General features: G+C 39.7%; 1 protein-coding gene across 1 annotated transcript in view; it reads right to left on the reverse strand.

Annotated features, from left to right (window-relative positions):
- Positions 1–18,827, reverse strand: part of LOC146856904 (G protein-activated inward rectifier potassium channel 4-like) — a 336,214-nt gene extending 317,387 nt beyond the window's left edge. The window contains exon 1 of the mRNA XM_085646777.1: positions 18,614–18,827. The gene's annotated coding sequence lies outside the window, so the exon portion shown is untranslated. The remainder of the gene's footprint in view (positions 1–18,613) is intronic.
- Positions 18,828–19,050: the final 223 nt, after the last annotated feature.

Consider the following 19,050-nt stretch of genomic DNA (forward strand, 5'->3'; position numbering starts at 1 on the left):
CCGATAGATGGGGATAAATGAATTCGCTCAGGGAGCACGAGGTAGCAGAGGCCAACGCACGTTTCGGTGTGAACTACACCTTCATCAGGGCAACGAAGATGAAAGGCGTGTGGGACAACACAGAAGAAGCCTTAGTATCAAGGATGCTGCTCACTATTCAGGTCTTCTGAGGATATTCAGAAGTGGAGGGGTGTACATAAAAGCACAAATCGGATAGCCCGGTATGGAGATGGAGTAAAAGTGTGCTAATCCAGGATGCGGTCCAGAGCATGGCCCATAGTTCTTACAGATGGTGTTTTTTGGATCCTCGTCTCCCTGATATTCCTACTATCACTTTTAGAAGAGCAAAGTCTATGAGGAGCCAGTTAGTTAAAAGCTGCCCAGAAACAGGAACTACTGGCACTTGGCTGAAACCAAGAAAAGGTTTTTTTAAATGCTCCACGTGTCGTGCGTGCAAGTTTGGTGTCAATACTACACATTACACCACCCCATTTTCGGAAGAAAATGTGTTAGTCATGGGAATTACAACTGCCGCACTGAGTTTGCGGTGTATGTTTTGGCGTGTACCTGTGGCTTGCGTTACGTTGGCAGTACCAAGCTACAGGTGCACGTCAGAATTCTTCAACATATTCGGGCTATAGTTAATAATGATTCTTCCTATCCTGTAGCCAGACACTTCAAACGAGAACACAACAACGATCTCAGCTGCCTCTCGTACTTTGTTATCAATGCGATTCCCCCTTGAGAAGGGGTGGAAACAAAGAAAAGAAACTAAGGCAATTAGAATCTCGCATTATTCTAGAACTGGACAGTAAAGCACCACATGGGTTAAATACAACTGAAGATCTGCACAACTTCCTTTAGTAATACGTGGCTGTTCCCCCTATTACACTGTGTTGACCTCTCCTTGGACCTGCTATTTTTTAGATTGTTTATGAGCTTTTATAAAAAGTTTTTACAAGCTTTTATGAATTTTCATGGATTTTTTTACGGGTTTTGGTAGATTTTTGTAGTTGTTTTAGTCACATCTTTGCTTACCCAGCCCTCACTCCTTCGTAATATCTTGCAGGGTCTTCAATTGGCTCTATTTTGTCTTTTTTGTCAGTACTATTATAGAATTCCAGCTGCTTTTGCTCGTTTTGCACATTTTTGGTTTTTTAGATTTTTTAGATTCTTTCAGGATCTTTTAGGGAATTTTCATGGGTTTTACTTATTGTAGATTTTCCTTTTTTCAATAGAGATGAAAATAGACTTTTTGAAGGAAAGGATAAATCAGGTCATGCTTTCGCACATAATTGTGGCACTTTATATTTATTTCTACCTCAGACTATGCATTAAGACATGTAATAACCACACTCAAGCCATATTCATATCTATCACTAGCATTCAGGCTGTTATGTATCACCTTCGCTGGTTCATTACTGGATTATGTGGCACTATTTTTTCTGTTTTATTAGTGATATTTTTATCCTATTTATTAACAGTTTTTATATCGTGTTACATTCTTTTATCCATTACCAGTGTTGTTGTAAATATATTTATATATGTATTTGCATTATTTTTTACTTTGAATTGTACAAAGTGAACCAAGTGATATATATTTAACGATGATGCTGTTTTAATTTTATTTGTATTTATACAGATATATTGCATACATCATCTAGTAATTGCGTGATGCATTTAAGCAATTTATGGTGATTGTATAATGGAATGTACATAATCTGTCTTCTTTGCAAGTCTTTTTCTTGTGTCTATGATCACCTGACACAGGAAGTGAACTCACCCTGTATGTTTAAATGGCTTTGGCGAACTGTTACCTGTGTGTGATCAAGGGCACGGCTGTGCTCGAAACGCGTCACTAAGCAGAGGAGCAGAAATAAAATCTTCCTGCCAGCAATTGGGGTCCGTTTACTCTGTTCGCCGCTGCTGCTGTGTGTTTGTAGCGGAGGTTCGAGGAGTTCAAGGAGTTGCATATATATATATATATAGAGCTCCAAGGACTTCACTCAAAGAATGAAGGAGATCGCACTCAGCAAGGTTTCTCGATGCGATTATTTATTGCATTGTTTCGAGATAGCAGCAGTAACACCAGGACGCGTTTCGGCGTTCGCGCCTTTTTCGACTGAGTTACAATGTGCAGGTTACGTGAGCAGTATTATATCCGGTTCACATGATCTAGTTCTGGTTCACTTAAACATAAACATAGTGAAAAGACTAAAAATACAGTTTAGATCGGACTTTCGTTCACTTGAAAAAATACTATATATTTTGCATCACAAGTAAATAATTCTTAATTCATTATTACAAGTGAAAAAAGCATTTTGGAACCAATAAAGTAAATAATTAGACAGGCGGTCAATTTAAGGCGAATTATTACCCTGAATGAGTCAAGTCAGCCTACAATAATTAATGCAAGATTCTGCATTTAACAAAAAGTAAATATTTACATATAATTCATTTCAGACTCTCTAGACATAATTGAGCCCTGTATGGGCATAAAGTGACAATAATATATTCATCACAGTGAAGCAGGAAAAACACTCTGCCATCTTAGTCCCCAAATATCGAAAAATTATATTGTTTCAGCGTTTACCTAGGTGACATGACAGTTCCTCCTCTGTATTCAAACCATAAGGTGTTGTGGTTTGAAGGTCAATAATAAAGCGAGATTCTAATCTCCTCAGCCTCAATTCCCGATTTCCCATTCGGTCACTGACTGGGACATGATCAAGGCAGAAAAACGACAATAGATTTCTGTCACTATTGTGATGTTGTGCGAAATGTCTTGCTACAGGGTATGAGGTGTCTTGTTTTTCAATTGCTCTGGCATGTTCTAGGATGCGCTTTTTTGTGGGGTGGATCGTGCTGCCAATATATTGCTTTGGGCAAGGACATGTAAGGCAGTAAACGCTAAATGGCGTATTACAAGTCATCAATTTGTTGATTGGTCTCGGTTTTTTCATACCGGGGACATTGTATGAAGATACCTTTTTACTGTTCCTACACGCCTTACATTTCAGACAAGGGAAGAAACCGGAGACTTTACTGATAGGTTGGACAAAGGAATAGGTTCATAGTGGCTGTTAACCAATTTGTCTTTTAAGGATCTACATCTTCTGAAGGTTATTTGTGGATAGGGTGGTAAGATGTCACCTATTATTACATCTGTTTTCAGAATGTGCCAGTTCCGGCAAAGAATCTTTCTCAGGGTATTTGTCTCATTAGAGAAAGTTGTAATAAATCTGCAAATTTCTGATGTTGTTCTAGTCTTAGCACGGTTTGTGTCTAGTAGGGATTGTCTTGAGATTTTGTTAACCTTACTTAAGGTTTTCATTAGTAGGTTAGGACAGTAGCCACATGATCGAAATCTTTCAATGGCAGATGATGCTTCATATTGAAAATCAACCTCACGGGAACAATTTCTTTTTAGGCGTAGTAATTCGCCGTAAGGGATGCTGTTTTTTAGAGATTTTTGATGGCTACTCTGTGCTTCTAATACTGAATTCCCTGCAGTCTCTTTTCTGAAGAGAGTGGTACATATGCTCCCGTCTTGGACAAAGACTTTAAGATCCAAGAAGGGGACTTGTTGCGTGCTAATTTGTCCAGATAAATGAAGATTCAAAGTATTTGTGTTAAGTGCTGAAATATATTTTTCAGCTTCATCCTTAGGTCCCTTCCACAAGATAAACAGGTCATCTATGTACCTATACCATAAAACAACATTTTTAGTCCAATGTTCATATGTATCAGCCCAGGCCACCTGTCTCTCCCACCAGCCTACGAATAGGTTCGCATAGCTGGGGGCGAAGCAGGTGCCCATGGCTGTACCCTGGATCTGACGATAGTGTTGTTTGTCAAACAAAAAAATATTGTTATTGAGGCAGAACAGAATAAATTCAGTGAGCATGATATTGTGCTCAGCGAATTGGAGGGATCTCTCCTTCAAAAAATATTCCACTGCCTTCACACCATGCTCATGTTTAATGATTGTGTAGAGGCTTGTAATGTCCAAGACAATCATGAGCATGTCAGACTCCCAAGGTGTATTGGCAATGTTACAGATGAAATGCGTCATGTCTTTGATATAGGAAGACAATGTTACCACAAACTCCCTCAAGAAAAAATCAATGTACTGAGACATATGCTCTGTTAATGACCCAATGGATGACACGATAGGGCGACCTGGCGGTCTGTCCTGATTTTTATGGATTTTGGGTAAATGATAGAAAGTAGCTGTAGTGGGATATGGACATGTTAGATATTTGAATTCATCAAAATTGAGCATATGTCGATCAAACCATTTCTGAATCAATATATGATATTCATTGATACTTGCAATATACTCAGATTTAACAATAGGAGAATAACATGATCTGTCTGAGAGTAATCTCATTGCCTCCTCCACATAAAACTTTCTCGTCATTAATACCACATTCCCTCCTTTGTCGGAGGGTTTACAAATTATGTTTGGGTCATCCATTAGTTGTGACAGAGCAGTCCTTTCTTTCACAGTAAGGTTGTTGGATAAGTTCGTAGATTCTGAGAGTCTCAATTCCATGAGATCTTTCTTCACTGATTCCTCAAAGATATCTATAGAGTCGTAAGGAGTAACTGGAACAAAGGTTGATATTTGCTTGAAATGGGTTTTTGGAGCAATTTGTTCAATACCAAAACTTTGGATACGGGAAATATCTTTAGTAGCACCTAATCCCATTGTTTCTTGACTGGAAAGTACACACAGTGTTTCAAGGTCATCCCCTGTAAGGGTTGTTGTTGGATCAGGGACAGAGATCTGCTGAGGTGCGCCACTGATATTTCCTTGCACGTTTTTGGATTTGAAAAATTTCATCAATTTTAACTTCCTGGAAAAAAGATATAGATCGATCCGTGTTTGTGTATATTCACACCTTTTTGCTGGACAGAAAGTTAGGCCTTTTTTAAGAACAGATTCTTGTTCCTCCGTTAGTTGTTTGTGAGTCAAGTTAACAATAGTGAGATTATCAGGGTTCTCTAATTTTTGGATCCTCTCTTGCTGCGGGTTTGCCAGGCGATTCCTTGATTTTGGCTTTGAGTGGCCGCCCCGTCTTGTTTTCCGGCCGCATTTCTTCTCCTTGTTTGGAACCTGCCGCGTCCCCCTCTTTGTCGTGAGTTGCGCATTAGTTTGAACTCCTCTAAAAAACGACTTTGTATTGAGGAGGGCATGGCTGTTTCACTAAATTCCTCCCCTGATTGCTCTGCGTCTGTGCTCACGTTTGATTCAGAGGTATCTTGGATTTCCTGATCTTGAGGAACAATCCTTCTGAGCGCTTTCCTTGGCCCATCAAACTTTCGTGCAAAAGTAAGTACTCTTCCTTGTTCGTAGTCCCTTGCATCTCTATTGAATTTCGTATGCTTGCGTGTCTTGATTTTTTCTTGGTAGTTTATCAACCGGTCCTTCATTGCTTGTCTGAGTTCATCTTTGGTTTTTGTATCCGGGTTAGTCGCAATAATGGCTTCCAATTCCTCGATTTCTTTGAGACATTTTTCACGGTCGCTCCATGCAAACTTTATCAGAATTTTAAGCATGCCAACTGAAGATTCCGTTGTGTATGCAGCCCATTCCTCTAGCAGCGCCGGGTCCGGGTTTTCATAAGAAGGAATCGTATAAATACGTAAACCTCGAGGTATACGTTGTACGTCGATATAATGTTGGAGCGAGGTGGCCTCCCACCATTTCCGTGTTTCTCGTTCCAAAAGTCTCTCTAATTTGACAAATTGATTCTCGAGTGAACTGGGTTCTTTGTTTGCCTGATCCTTTTCGACACGGGATGTCGGGGCACATTTGAAGACTTGTGCTGCCTCCGCCTGTCTTTATTCATTTGAAAACATATTTATTTTCGGGCTCGTAAAGCTGCACGCATTAAATTAAGGTTCTTGCTTTGACGCTCGTGCTGCCGTGAGAAATTACAAGCATGGACTTTTACTTTAAACAAATATACCGGTGGGCACAGACTCACCGACCGGGTCCATATATATTATCTACTGGCGGTCGCCAGTAGATAGTTATAGTTAGGACCGAGTTCCCATAGGAAATCTGAAAATTCTATTTTGAATAACTTTGGCGCCGGTTGACTTATCTTCGTGAAATTTTCAAAACTAATGGGGCGCTCCGCTCAGCTCCTACCCTGAATGTCTCGGGGTGATTCGTCAAGCGGGGGCTGAGAAAAAAGGGGGGTCCCAAAACACGTTTTCCCCATGCATTTTCCCATAGGACTTTTAGTCGAAGGTACAGCCTGAACGGCTGAACAGAATTACTTGAAATTTGGCAAAGAGGTAGTCCTCAGGTCAGGCATGTGCCTTTTGCATATATGGTGTAAATCCGTTCAGTAGTTCCTGAGAAAATCAAAAGTAAAATCACATATATATCTGGGCAGAGCCTAACCACACATCTCATTGTGAGATCTGATTGACTGTCAGCACTTCATCCAAGAAGTGTTGGTAGCCATCTTGGGACCAATATACATGATAGCACCTCATTAAAAAGCATTGCAGTTAATAGAAGGTTTTAAGACTTTAGTTACATTATAAATCATTTGTTGATGGTACCATACTCATTTTAGGAATTGTGGTATGTTCTAAGGTGATTTTACCATGTGAAAAAGCCTTCTGCTGGGATATCATGAATCATGTTTGAGAGAAAACTATTTTCACATGCTTTTCCCACAGAGGTTTGGAAGGTGATCTATAAGCTAAACTGAGAGCATATTTTCTGTAAATTCACATTATCTTTCTCAGTCATGTGAGAATGAAGTCTGACATTCTCAGTAAAACATGTACATCCAACAAGGGCAGAGACTGTCAGTTGATTCCTTTGTGTTCTACTGCAGCTTCCTAGAGTGTTCCAAAGAACAACTAGAGCACTACCACTCCTACTTATGACAAACGTATGGCACACCTAAAGCCATCTTGATTGGAATAAAGTGGTAACTCTTAAAACATTTAATTTAAAAAGGAACAAAATGAGAGGGTTCATTTTGCCATAGAATGTATGATTAGTGCTGCAGAAAGAAAAATTAGCGCACATTTTGAGTGACTTCTCAAATCCTCTTCTATTTCATGAAAGAATTTTGACATGCAGACTGAAACATGCACTTTCAATACCAGCAGCAGACTTCCCTGGTGAGCAGTAGCTTTACTACAGTGATCTAATGAGGAACTAGAGTGCTACCATTCAGAATTTATGGCAAATGTGTCACATCTGAATGCCTTCTTGATGGAACCAAAGTAAAAAATGCAATAGGTCTCGCCCTCGTTTAAGTTAAAGCAATTCTGTTTGTAATTACGTGGCATTTTAGCTTTGCTTTTATGAGTGTTTTTCAAAATTTCATGTACATAACATGCATTTATGTATATGTATGCATGCATTTATATTTGTATTTATATAGATATGCAGATTATATATATGTTTATATATGTATGTATATATATACACATACATATATATAAATACATATGCATAGATGTGCATATGTGTGCGTGTAGAGCGAGCTAGAGAGGTAGAGGTGTAAAGGTAGAGACGTAGAGGTAGAGAGGTAGAGGTAGAGAGGAAGAGGTAGAGAGGTAGAGAATAGTAGAGAGAGAGGTAGAGAAAGGTAGAGAGGTAGAGAGTAGAGGATGAGTAATAGAGAGTAGAGAGTAGAGAGAAAGTAGTAGAGAGTAGTAGAGAGAGTAGCAGAGAGTGAGTAGGAGAGAGTAGTAGAGTGAGTAGTAGAGAGTGAGTAGTAGAGAGTGAGATGTAGAGAGTAGTAGAGAGTAGTAGAGAGTCAGTAGTAGAGGGAGTAGTAGAGAGTAGTAGAGCGTGAGTAGTAGAGGGAGTAGTAGAGAGTAGTAGAGAGTGAGTAGTAGAGAGTAGTAGAGAGTGAGTATTAGAGAGTGAGTAGTAGAGAGTAGTATAGAGTGAGTAGTGGAGACTGAGTAGCTGAGAGAGAGTAGTAGAGAATGAGTAGTAGAGAATGAGTAGTAGAGTGAGTAGTAGAGAGTAGTAGAGAGAGTAGTAGAGAGTGAGTAGTAGAGAGTAGTAGAGAGTGAGTAGTAGAGAGTAGTAGAGAGTAGTAGAGAGTGAGTAGTAGAGAGTGAGTAGTAGAGAGTGAGTAGTAGAGAGAGAGTAGTAGAGAGTGGGTAGTAGAGAGTAATAGAGAGTGAGTAGTAGAGAGTAGTACAGAGTGAGTAGTAGAGAGTGATTAGTAGAGAGTAGTGGAGTAGTAGAGAGTGAGTAGTAGAGAGTGAGTAGTAGAGTGAGTAGTAGGGAGTAGTAGAGAGTGAGTAGTAGAGTGAGTAGTAGAGAGCAAGTAGTAGAGAGTGTGTAGTAGAGAGAGAGTAGTAGAGAGTAGTAGAGAGTGAGTAGTAGAGAGCAAGTAGTAGAGAGTGTGTAATAGAGAGAGAGTAGTAGAGAGTAGTAGAGAGTGAGTAGTAGAGAGTGAGTAGTAGAGAGAGTACTGGAGAGTAGTTGAGTAGTAGAGAGTAGTAGAGAGTGAGTAGTAGAGAGTAGTAGAGAGTGAGTAGCAGAGAGAGTAGTAGAGAGTAGTAGAGTGAGTAGTAGAGAGTGAGTAGTAGAGAGAGAGAGTAGTAGAGAGTGAGTGGTAGAGAGTAGTAGAGTGAGTAGTAGAGAGTAGTAGAGAGTGAGTAGTAGAGAGAGTAGTAGAGTGAGTAGTTGAGAGTGAGTAGTAGAGAGTGAGTAGTAGAGAGTAGTAGAGAGTAGTAGAGTAGTAGAGAGTGAGTAGTAGAGAGTGAGTAGTAGAGAGTAGTAGAGTGAGTAGTAGAGAGGGAGTAGTAGAGAGAGAGTAGTAGAGAGAGAGTAGTAGAGAGTAGTAGAGAGTGAGTAGTAGAGTAGTAGAGAGTGAGTGGTAGAGAGTAGTAGAGAGTGAGTAGTAGAGAGTGAGTAGTAGAGAGTAGTAGTAGAGAGTAGTAGAGTAGTAGAGAGTAGTAGAAAGTGAGTAGCAGAGAGTGAGTAGTAGAAAGTAGTAGCGAGTGAGTGGTAGAGAGTGAGTAGTTTAATTTAAAAGGAACACAATGAGGAGGTTCATATTGCCATAGAAATTATGATTAGTGAGGAAAAAAGAAAAATTAGGGCACATTTTGAGTGACTTCTCAAATTCTCTTCTTTTTCATAAAAAAATTCTGACATGCAGACTGAAACATGCACTTTCAATACCAGCAGCAGACTTCCCTGGTGAGCAGTAGCTTTACTACAGTGATCTAATGAGCAACTAGAGTGCTACCATTCGGAATTTATGGAAAATGTGTGACACATCTGAATGCCTTCTTGATGGAATCAAAGTAAACAAGCATTGAAAATGCAATAGGTCTCGCCCTCGTTTAAGTTAAAGCAATTCTGTTTGTAATTAGGTGGCTTTTTAGCTTTGCTTGTATTAGAGTTTTTCAAACTTTCATGTACATACCATGTATATGTATGCATATATGTATATGTATATGTTTGCATGAATTTATATTTATATAGATATGCAGATTATATTTATATGTTTATATATGTATATATATATACACATACATATATATAAATGCATATGCATATATATGCATATATATATGTGCATATGTGTGCATGTACAGAGAGGTAGAGAGGTAGAGGTGTATAGGTAGAAGTGTAGAGGTAAAGAGGTAGAGGTAGAGAGGTAGAGAGTAGTAGAGAGAGAGGTAGAGAGGTAGAGAGTAGTGAGCGAGTAATAGAGAGTAGAGAGTGAGTAGTAGAGAGTAGTAGAGAGTAGTAGATAAAGTATCAGAGAGTGAGTAGTAGAGAGTAGTAGAGTGAGTAGTAGAGAGTGAGTATTAGAGAGTGAGTAGTAGAGAGTAGTAGAGAGTGAGTTGTAGAGTGAGTAGTAGAAATTAGTAGAGAGTAGTAGAGAGTGAGTAGTAGAGAGTAGTAGAGAGTGAGTAGTAGAGAGTAGTAGAGAGTGAGTAGTGGACAGTGAGTAGTAGAGAGCGAGTAGTAGAGAGTGAGTAGTAGAGAGTGAATAGTAGAGAGTGAGTAGTAGAGAGAGAGTAGTAGAGAGTGAGTAGTAGAGAGTGAGTAGTAGAGAGTAGTAGAGAGAGAGTAGTAGAGAGTGAGTAGTAGAGAGAGAGTAGTAGAGTAGTAGAGAGTGAGTGCTAGAGAGCAGCAGAGAGTAGTAGAGTGAGTAGTAGAGAGTAGTAGAGAGTGAGTAGTAGAGAGTCAATAGTAGAGAGTAGTAGTAGAGAGTAGTAGAGAGAAAGTAGTAGAGAGTGTAGTAGAGAGTGAGTAGTAGAGAGTAGTAGCGACTGAGTAGTAGAGAGTAGTAGAGAGTGAGTAGTAGAGTAGTAGAGAGTGAGTGGTAGAGAGTAGTAGAAAGTAGTAGAGTGAGAAGTAGAGAGTGAGTAGTAGAGAGTGAATAGTAGAGAGAAGTAGAGAGTGAGTAGTAGAGAGTAGTAGCGAGTGAGTAGTAGAGAGTGAGTAGTAGAGTAGTTGAGAGTGAGTAGTAGAGAGTAGTAGAGTAGTAGAGAGTGAGTAGTAGAGAGTAGTAGAGAGTGAGTAGTAGAGAGTGAGTAGTAGAGAGAGAGTAGTAGAGAGTAGTAGAGAGTCAGTAATAGACTAGTAGAGAGTATTCAGTCAGTGTCAGTCAGTGTCAGTCAATGTCAGTCAGTCAGTGTCAGTCAGTCTGTCAGTGTCAGTCAATCAGTGTTAGTCAGTGTCAGTCAATCAGTGTCAGTCAGTCAGTGTCAGTCAATCAGTGTCAGTCAGTCAGTGTCAGTCAATCAGTGTCAGTCAGTGTCAGTCAGTGTCAGTCAGTGTCAGTCAGTGTCAGTCAGTCAGTGTCAGTCAGTCAGTGTCAGTCAGTCAGTGTCAGCTAGAGCAGCTCTGCTGACCTGGTTCTCTGGCTCTAAAGAAGCTCTGCTGACCTGGTTCTCTCTCTCTAAAGCAGCTTTGCTGACCTGGTTCTCTGGCTCTAGAGCAGCTCTGCTGACCTAGTTCTTATGCTACAGAGCTGCTCTGCTGATCTAGTTCTCTGGCTCTACAACAGCTCTGCAGACCTGGTTCTCTGGCTCTAAAGCAGCTCCGTTGACCCAGTTCTATGGCTCTGAAGCAGTTCTGCTGACATGGTTCTCTGGCTCTATAGAAGCTCTGCTGACCTGGTTCTCTCCCTCTAAAGCAGCTCTACTGACCTGGTTTCTCTGGCTCTACAGCAGCTCTGCTGACCTGGTTCTCTGGCTCTAGAGCAGCTCTGTTGACCTGGTTCTCTGGCTCCAGAGCAGCTCTACTGACCTGGTTCTCTGGCTCTAAAGCAGCTCTGCTGACCTGGTTCTATGGCTCTATAGCAGCTCAACTGATTTGGTTCTCTGGCTCTAGAGTAGCTCTGCTGACCTAGTTCTTAGGCTCTAGAGCAGCTCTGCTAACCTGCTTCTCTGGCTCTAAAGCAGCTCTGCTGGCCTGGTTCTCTGGCTCTAAAGCAGCTCTGCTAACCTGGGTCTCTTGCTCTAAAGCAGCTCTGCTGGCCTGGTTCTCTGGCTCTAAAGCAGCTCTGCTGACCTGGTTCTCTCTGTCTAAAGCAGCTCTGCTGAGCTGGCTTCTCTGGCTCTACAGCAGCTCTGCTGACCTAGTTCTTAGGCTCTAGAGCAGCTCTGCTAACCTGCTTCTCTGGCTCTAAAGCAGCTCTGCTGGCCTGGTTCTCTGGCTCTAAAGCAGCTCTGCTGACCTGGTTCTCTCCCTCTAAAGCAGCTCTACTGACCTGGTTTCTCTGGCTCTACAGCAGCTCTGCTGACCTGGTTCTCTGACTCTAGAGCAGCTCTGCTGACCTAGTTCTTAGGCTCTAGAGCAGCTCTGCTGACCTGGTTCTCTAGCTCTACAGCAGCTCTGCTGACTTGGTTTTCTGCACTCACGACGCACGCACCCGACTTCGCGAAAATATATGTAAAAATAATATAAGTATCTTATAAGTAAAAATATATTATTTTGATGAATATCTTACATAATCTCTTGCCTTAATATGTATATTAAAGACACATACATATCATTTTGGAACATACATTTTTTTTGCGGGAGTCGCGCACCCTGCGCGCCCCAGCACGTATATGATGTCACGCGGGACCCGCAAGCGCGCAAACATCTCGTACCGTGATGCACATGTGTCGCGAATGCGCGAGAGCAGGAGTCGCAGACTGGTCCCATACCAATCGCGCATATCACGTGATATTAAATGTATATGATGTAACTGAAAAACACGCAGCCGTCGCACTCCACACGCGGATCCTTCATGACTTTTCTAAAATGGAGGCTAGAATGCGCGCACCCACCGTGATGTGTACACTTTGAGTGCGCGACTGCGAAAAAAATTGGAATTTTTTTTTAAAGAAAATGATATAAATATATTAAAATAAAAAATGAAAACAAGAAAATTAATCAATATTTCAGTTTTAATTAAAAAATGTTTTTTTTTGCAATTTTCAGAAAAATATATAATGTTATTTAATTAATAAAATATTTATAAATAAACAGTTAAAAAACTGTAGAAAATCAGTACAAAAAAATAGATATAACTACTATCACACTTAAAAGTTAGCATTTAAAAAACCTTTGAAATTCACTGAAAAAAAACATAGGTTTCAGAGACGTTATAGTTAGAAATTAGCATTTAAAAAACCCTAGACATTCACAGAAAAAACCATAGGTTTCAGGGGTGTTATAGTTAGCTGCCCATTTCTCTCGTACAAAACCATAGAAATTCCTCCGTTATAGTTAGTTCTGCTAACTATAACTCACGCGCCCGCAATGCACTGCTGATGATGTCACATATTGCATCATTCATGACATGGTCAGTGACATCACTCATGACATCACTGATGACATCTCAAATGACATCACTGATGACATCATCCACTTAACAATCCGATACACCACATCATACACTAGTATAACCTTTCATCACTCACTGTAAAATACAGAGTACCATATTTGAAACCATTGACACACCAATACCAGGTACTACATACCCACTCACTGATTCCTAAGTCTACACACACAACTACCCATTCAACAACAGAATCATCTATACATGCAGTCATTAATTAATAGAACACTATCAAATGCACTTATACACATATATAGACATTGACACATCAGCAGTCATCTTAGTCGGTTATGCAGTCATCCTACTCACTCATGAAAAAAATGTATCGCACTTAAATTTACTCACTTACACAATTATCCAAGGACACCTCATTTATTCAAACACATAGTAACTCATTGTTAATATGTTAACAAAGCACCATTACAATTATACACTAATTCATATATTTACTCTCACAATCACTGACTCTTACACAAACTTATTTATATACACCAACTCTCACATACAATGCCTTTTATTTTTTTACTTTGTTGAAGATGTACAACTAAAACATATATTCGCTCACCAACACACAAATAAATACACTCAGTCACCCAAACAACTGTTTCCACATGCACTCTTAAACCCATACACCTAATCAATCAACCATTCACACATCTATGCATAGAGTTACACACACCCCATCCAACCACACACAAACTTAGTGTCCCATACAAATACTCACTCAACTAATCAATAACTAATATACACACTCATGTAGTTAGTGACCAATTGAGGCAGCATGTTATACAACAACAGAGACAGTGCTGCACACATTCACATAGTTTAGTTACTAATCCATGTATTAAGTGAGACACTTTTAATTACTCACTTAAAAAGACAGTCAGACAGCTACTAAATCCTCCATCCAGACAGTTATATATCCACTCAATCTTCAATACAGATTGGTATATATATAATACATATTTAAATTTCAAACTAAACCACATTCAGTGGATGATGTCATCAGTGATGTCATCAGGGATGTCATTTGAGATGTCATCAGTGATGTCATCAGTGATGTCACTGACCATGTCATGAATGATGCAATATGTGACATCATCAGCAGTGCATTGCGGGCGCGTGAGTTATAGTTAGCAGAACTAACTATAACGGAGGAATTTTTATGGTTTTGTACGAGTGAAATGGGCAGCTAACTATAACACCCCTGAAACCTATGGTTTTTTCTGTGAATTTCTAAGGTTTTTTAAATGCTAATTTCTAACTATAACGTCTCTGAAACCTATGTTTTTTTTCAGTGAATATATATATATACACCCACACATATATGTGTGTATATGTGTAATACCATTGAAGCCATTTTGACCATCATGTGTCTGCTTGCAAAGAAGCATCCCAGGGCGAGCTTTTGGCCCAAAACTTAAACCAGAATGTGTGCAGAGTGGCTGTTGCAACTCCTCAACTGCCAATTTCAACCCTTCACAAGACGAGTCATTCCTTTGTGGCCAGAGTTTGTTATTGACATAGATGCAAAACAGGAGCAAATATTTGATTTCTGCTATTTATGCAGTGCGCACAATAGGAGCTGAATCAACCACATTTTTCTACAGTCTGTCTTGCATGAATATTTGTGCACCGTAGAAAAATGGAGAAAACAAATCTGAAAAAATCTTTCAAAAGCTTTTACATTTTTGCTATAATTCATTTTATATTTGTAAAATCTAGCGTAGAACCTGATCCATAAATAATCCCCTCAAACAAACTAAAGCCATAAGCCAGTTTTTCACCATTTATGATGCATTTGAAAAGATAAACAGAGCAAGCTAATTTTACCTCAAACGTAGATTCATCTTTCAAATTTAAATAAGCAACAGAATGAGGCAAAAGAACATTTGCCTCATGTTTGCAAAATGTATGCACTCTATCTAGTCAAAGGGGCACTTGCAAGGAAGTCCATTCCCACCCCATGCTACAAATAAAGACAGAAAACAGAGCTCTCCGGGTCTCGCAGTAACTTTAGAGTTGCATAACTATTCCAAATGAATTTGATGGTCCGAAACATTTGTTCTATCATCAGAACATACATCAGAACATCGCCATTCCAGTAAAAACAGACAATAAATAGTACAATTTAAAATCTAAAAAAATAGAATAGAATTCATTCATATTTTAAAAACAGAATAAAAAATGTGAAAAACGCATAATCTCCTAAAATAACTGCCACTGTACATTCAATTGCCCCAACAATAGAAAACCTACAAACAGCAGCCACCGCCACAGGCAATTCAGATCAACTAAATATATACAAACTTGGTTTCTTAGGATATATAGCATTCTTCCTCTGGTTAACCATGCTGTGTGAAGAAATTTTGACAGGCCACAACCACAATCATGGAGGTTTCACTTTTGCATCTGGTGAGTGAGCTCAATGGCCTACACATTGAGACAAGTCATGTGGAGCTGGGTTTTACATAAAGTGGGCAAAAAACACAGGAGATGCTCCTCACTTTAGTGTACATTTTTACAATAGGCCTGGTTCATCTTTCTCCAACCAGCAGTAAAAACGGCTACAGGGAGTGAGCCATACCTAAATTGAAGGTACAGAGACTGAGCCCGAGCAGGGCAAATAAAATCCAAAGATTCCTCTGCCTTACACACTGGTTTCAATAGGAGGTAGGCCCTTGTTGAGGTCCCTTGTGAGGCTGTAGATGAGTGATCCTTGAACCTGGTGGCCTTATCTTCCATCTTCTTTTTAACTAGGGCTGCATTGTGGCTCACTCCAACATTTGCCCAACTCATTCCCACCCTTCTTGAGTGCCCTATAACCATTTAATTTCCCCCCACCATTGCCCAAGATAACATCCTGCACACACCATCTCTTAAGAGGGACAATTCATCAGTGCCCTAGATTCTGATCCAATACAATAGGGGTCTCAACGTCACCAGTGAGGAAATCTCATAAATCCCCAGATACATGTACGCGGAGCAAGAATTGTGCCCTTCCCTAGGCTCATCAGACTTCTAATAAAATTATTCTCTGCTACACTCAGGGGACTGATGTTGGAAAACAACCACATTTCGGCCCCATAAAGTGCTGTTCCCTTACTTGGGCCTTGCAGATTTCCACTACTGAACATATAGGGGACCATAAGGCCTTTTTGGTCAACTTGATTGTAGCATAACTATTCATGTTATCCTGAAAATATTAGGGTTTGTGATTTTGTGAACCTTTGTGTGCACTTAGTCAGTGGTGTATTTTCTAAGCTTTGTCGAGTTTAAAAAATATTGCTGACAAATATTTTAAAAAGTGGTTGAAAAAATTAATGAAATATAAGGGGGAGGGCAGAATATATTTTTTTTAAACATACATTAACAGTCGTAGATTCTCATAAAAGTTTAGCAAAGTACATAGGACATTTTCAACAAAACTTTTTTAGTGAGATACATTATTTTCGCAATTTCTCAAAGTGCAAATATTGTGTACTGGGAAGGCTTTGTTATAAGTTTTCTCTTCAAAACATAACAAATATGTTTTTAATACAGGAAACTTTGTCCATACAAAAAGTAATAAAAAGCAAAAGGCAGAGCACATCTTTTTATCCTCATGGAGCACTATAGGTGATAGTTACTACTCATTTTTTTAAAGTGTTTCATAAATATTTAAATCTTTCCAAGGTTGATAACTTGAGAATCATTCAATTTGATAACAGTACTACTTGTGATGTTCAATGATTTGAAGTGGTAAAAGGCAATAGTACGGTATACATAAAAATACGAATATTTTAAGTATTCAACATTTATTACATGATATTCCATATCTGCTATAACATTGGTTCGTATTCTTTTCACTGAAGTACCACTGAAAGCTGTGGATCTCCGCCTAAGCACTGTCTACGATTTGAAATCTAAAATAAAGCACACAAATACAGAAAGAGGTATTTCTCAAACATATTCACACATTTTTAACATCTTTTTATTTACAAATAACACACAAAAAGCTAATTTTTAATTTTATTGGTAAGGTTGGAACTTTCAAAAATGATGTTTTATTTTTAAAATATGAAGCAATAGGCTGGGCTCTAGCATATAACTTTGTCTTTTAGCCCCTAAATCATGCACTATTTTTGTCAATTGAGTCCACCCGTCATTCATAAGATGCTACGCTTACTATTCTTGTACTTCTCCCATGAAACAAGCTAAAGATGCTAACTTCACATTTACAGAGCATTTTAAAATTTTCAATTTTCATTTTTACTTTTTTATGTATATATACTGTATTAATCGACGAATATTATCTATCTAGACCCCCTGAGTAGGTATTTTGAAACCCAGGTTAAGAAAGCGAAAATATAAAATCTACCTAACTTGGCAAATGGTGGCACCATAGTCATTGTCCCTGATATGCTTGGATGAAAAGGGTTGACTTTTAGCCTTTCAGACACACAAGATAAAGAAAACAAAAGAAAAAAAAACAAGCAAAAATAAACAGAGCTGAATAACTGTCCCTGGTCAGTTGTGAGTATCCTCAACTGCTCCACTTGATAACTTTGCATGCTGGTACCTCTAGGCCACATTTATAGTAGTAATATGACAAGTGGCGGTAACCAATGAAAATCGGGGCTGTAGGAACTTCTCACCCAACTATAGAAGGACAACTTGATATCTCTGAGATCCAGTTTTACAGACAAAAACAAATTTCAAAAGAAAATTCCAAAATCCGTGTTCACGAATAAGCTGTGGTGACATGTTTTCTGATGTCATCAGGGTCAGACTGGCCGACCGGGCAACTAGGCAGATGGGCTGGTCTGACAGGTTAATGTGTGGGCCAGTTTTTGGGCTGTTTGTCGGCCTGTTTATTGTCACCTTGGCCGCTTTTTACTGTTGGTTTCCCTGATATTAAAACAAACATTGCCTGCAGCAAGCTCCGATCATGCAGACTTCCATAACTTGCAAAACATTTATAGAGCGTCTCCTTACAAGTTCAAAAATGCCCCAGTTTCCAAACAAGGGCCACTTTTTTGTTTTCTAATTATCTAATTGGGGACACTGTTATTTTGGTTCCCGGGGCCTCTTTTTAGTGGCATTTTGACATATGCTAATGTTGGGCTGGAGCGGGACTGTGAACCCTTCTTGTTGAGCCACGATAGATAAGCCGTGAACCACCACATATTAAGACGTATTTTTGGGTATTCACATACATCTTGGAAGTAACTTCCCACCCGAGAAACACAGGAGTAAGCAGCTTTCAGTGAGAATGAGGAGGAAAACCTTTATGCAGTGGGATGTAGGTAAAGGATTTCCCCACAGAGAAAACGACGTTCCCAATGAAAACAAAAATGTTACGTACCCATGCACAGTTGCACTTTATTTACGAATGGCCAAAATTTAAGATCAACAATGATAAATACATAGAAATCCGACCTAACGTGAATTAATACTTGTGAACTGCCTCAATTGTTATTCAAGTAGTAACAACCGAGTCCATTAAAGACTAGCATGTTACTCACCAATGCTGTTCCACTCACAGCTAAAACTGAACAATTTATTTGCAAAATCCAAACATTTACAATGGTTTCGTGGTGCGAAAAATTTATGAACACAATGGCATAAGATTTATCAACAACAGAGGAATGAACAGTTGGGTCACCCTCGAGATGATTCACAAATTCTTTACATACATATTTTCAGCAGCACGCTCTATTTTATGGTAAACATCCTGTGGTAGTAAGCTGGAAACGGGTCCAGAGGGGACGTACCTCATTGTCCCTGCAGGTGCGTCATTAACGGGGCGGAAGGTTACACCTGGGGCGGTCATCCCTTTTCCTCCTCCGCTTTTGGTCGGGTTGGCGTGTACCAGGCTTTCCGCGGGGGGGTCGTCCAGTAGCTGGTGGCAGTAAGATTGGAGCCAGCGCTTACCCCCATCCAGGTTTGGAAACGGACAACTTCCGCGCACGGGTATGTGAGTCTGTGTTCGTAGCTGTCGATCACAGCAGACCAGGGCTCCGGAGGTAGGGAGTGCAGCCCTCCATCGCAGGAGGTCACTGATTAATCTACCTCAATGTCAGGCAGAATTACTCGGAGATGGTTTAATCGGGTAGGCTGGGGCCGTGCAACAGGCGGCGCGCGGACCCGGCAGGGTTAATCTCTGGAACTTCATTTTCTCTGCTGTGCCCGGCACGATTTACGAGGGAAA

Source organism: Triturus cristatus, chromosome 3_2 (assembly GCF_964204655.1).
Source record: "Triturus cristatus chromosome 3_2, aTriCri1.1, whole genome shotgun sequence".
NCBI lineage: Eukaryota > Metazoa > Chordata > Amphibia > Caudata > Salamandridae > Triturus > Triturus cristatus.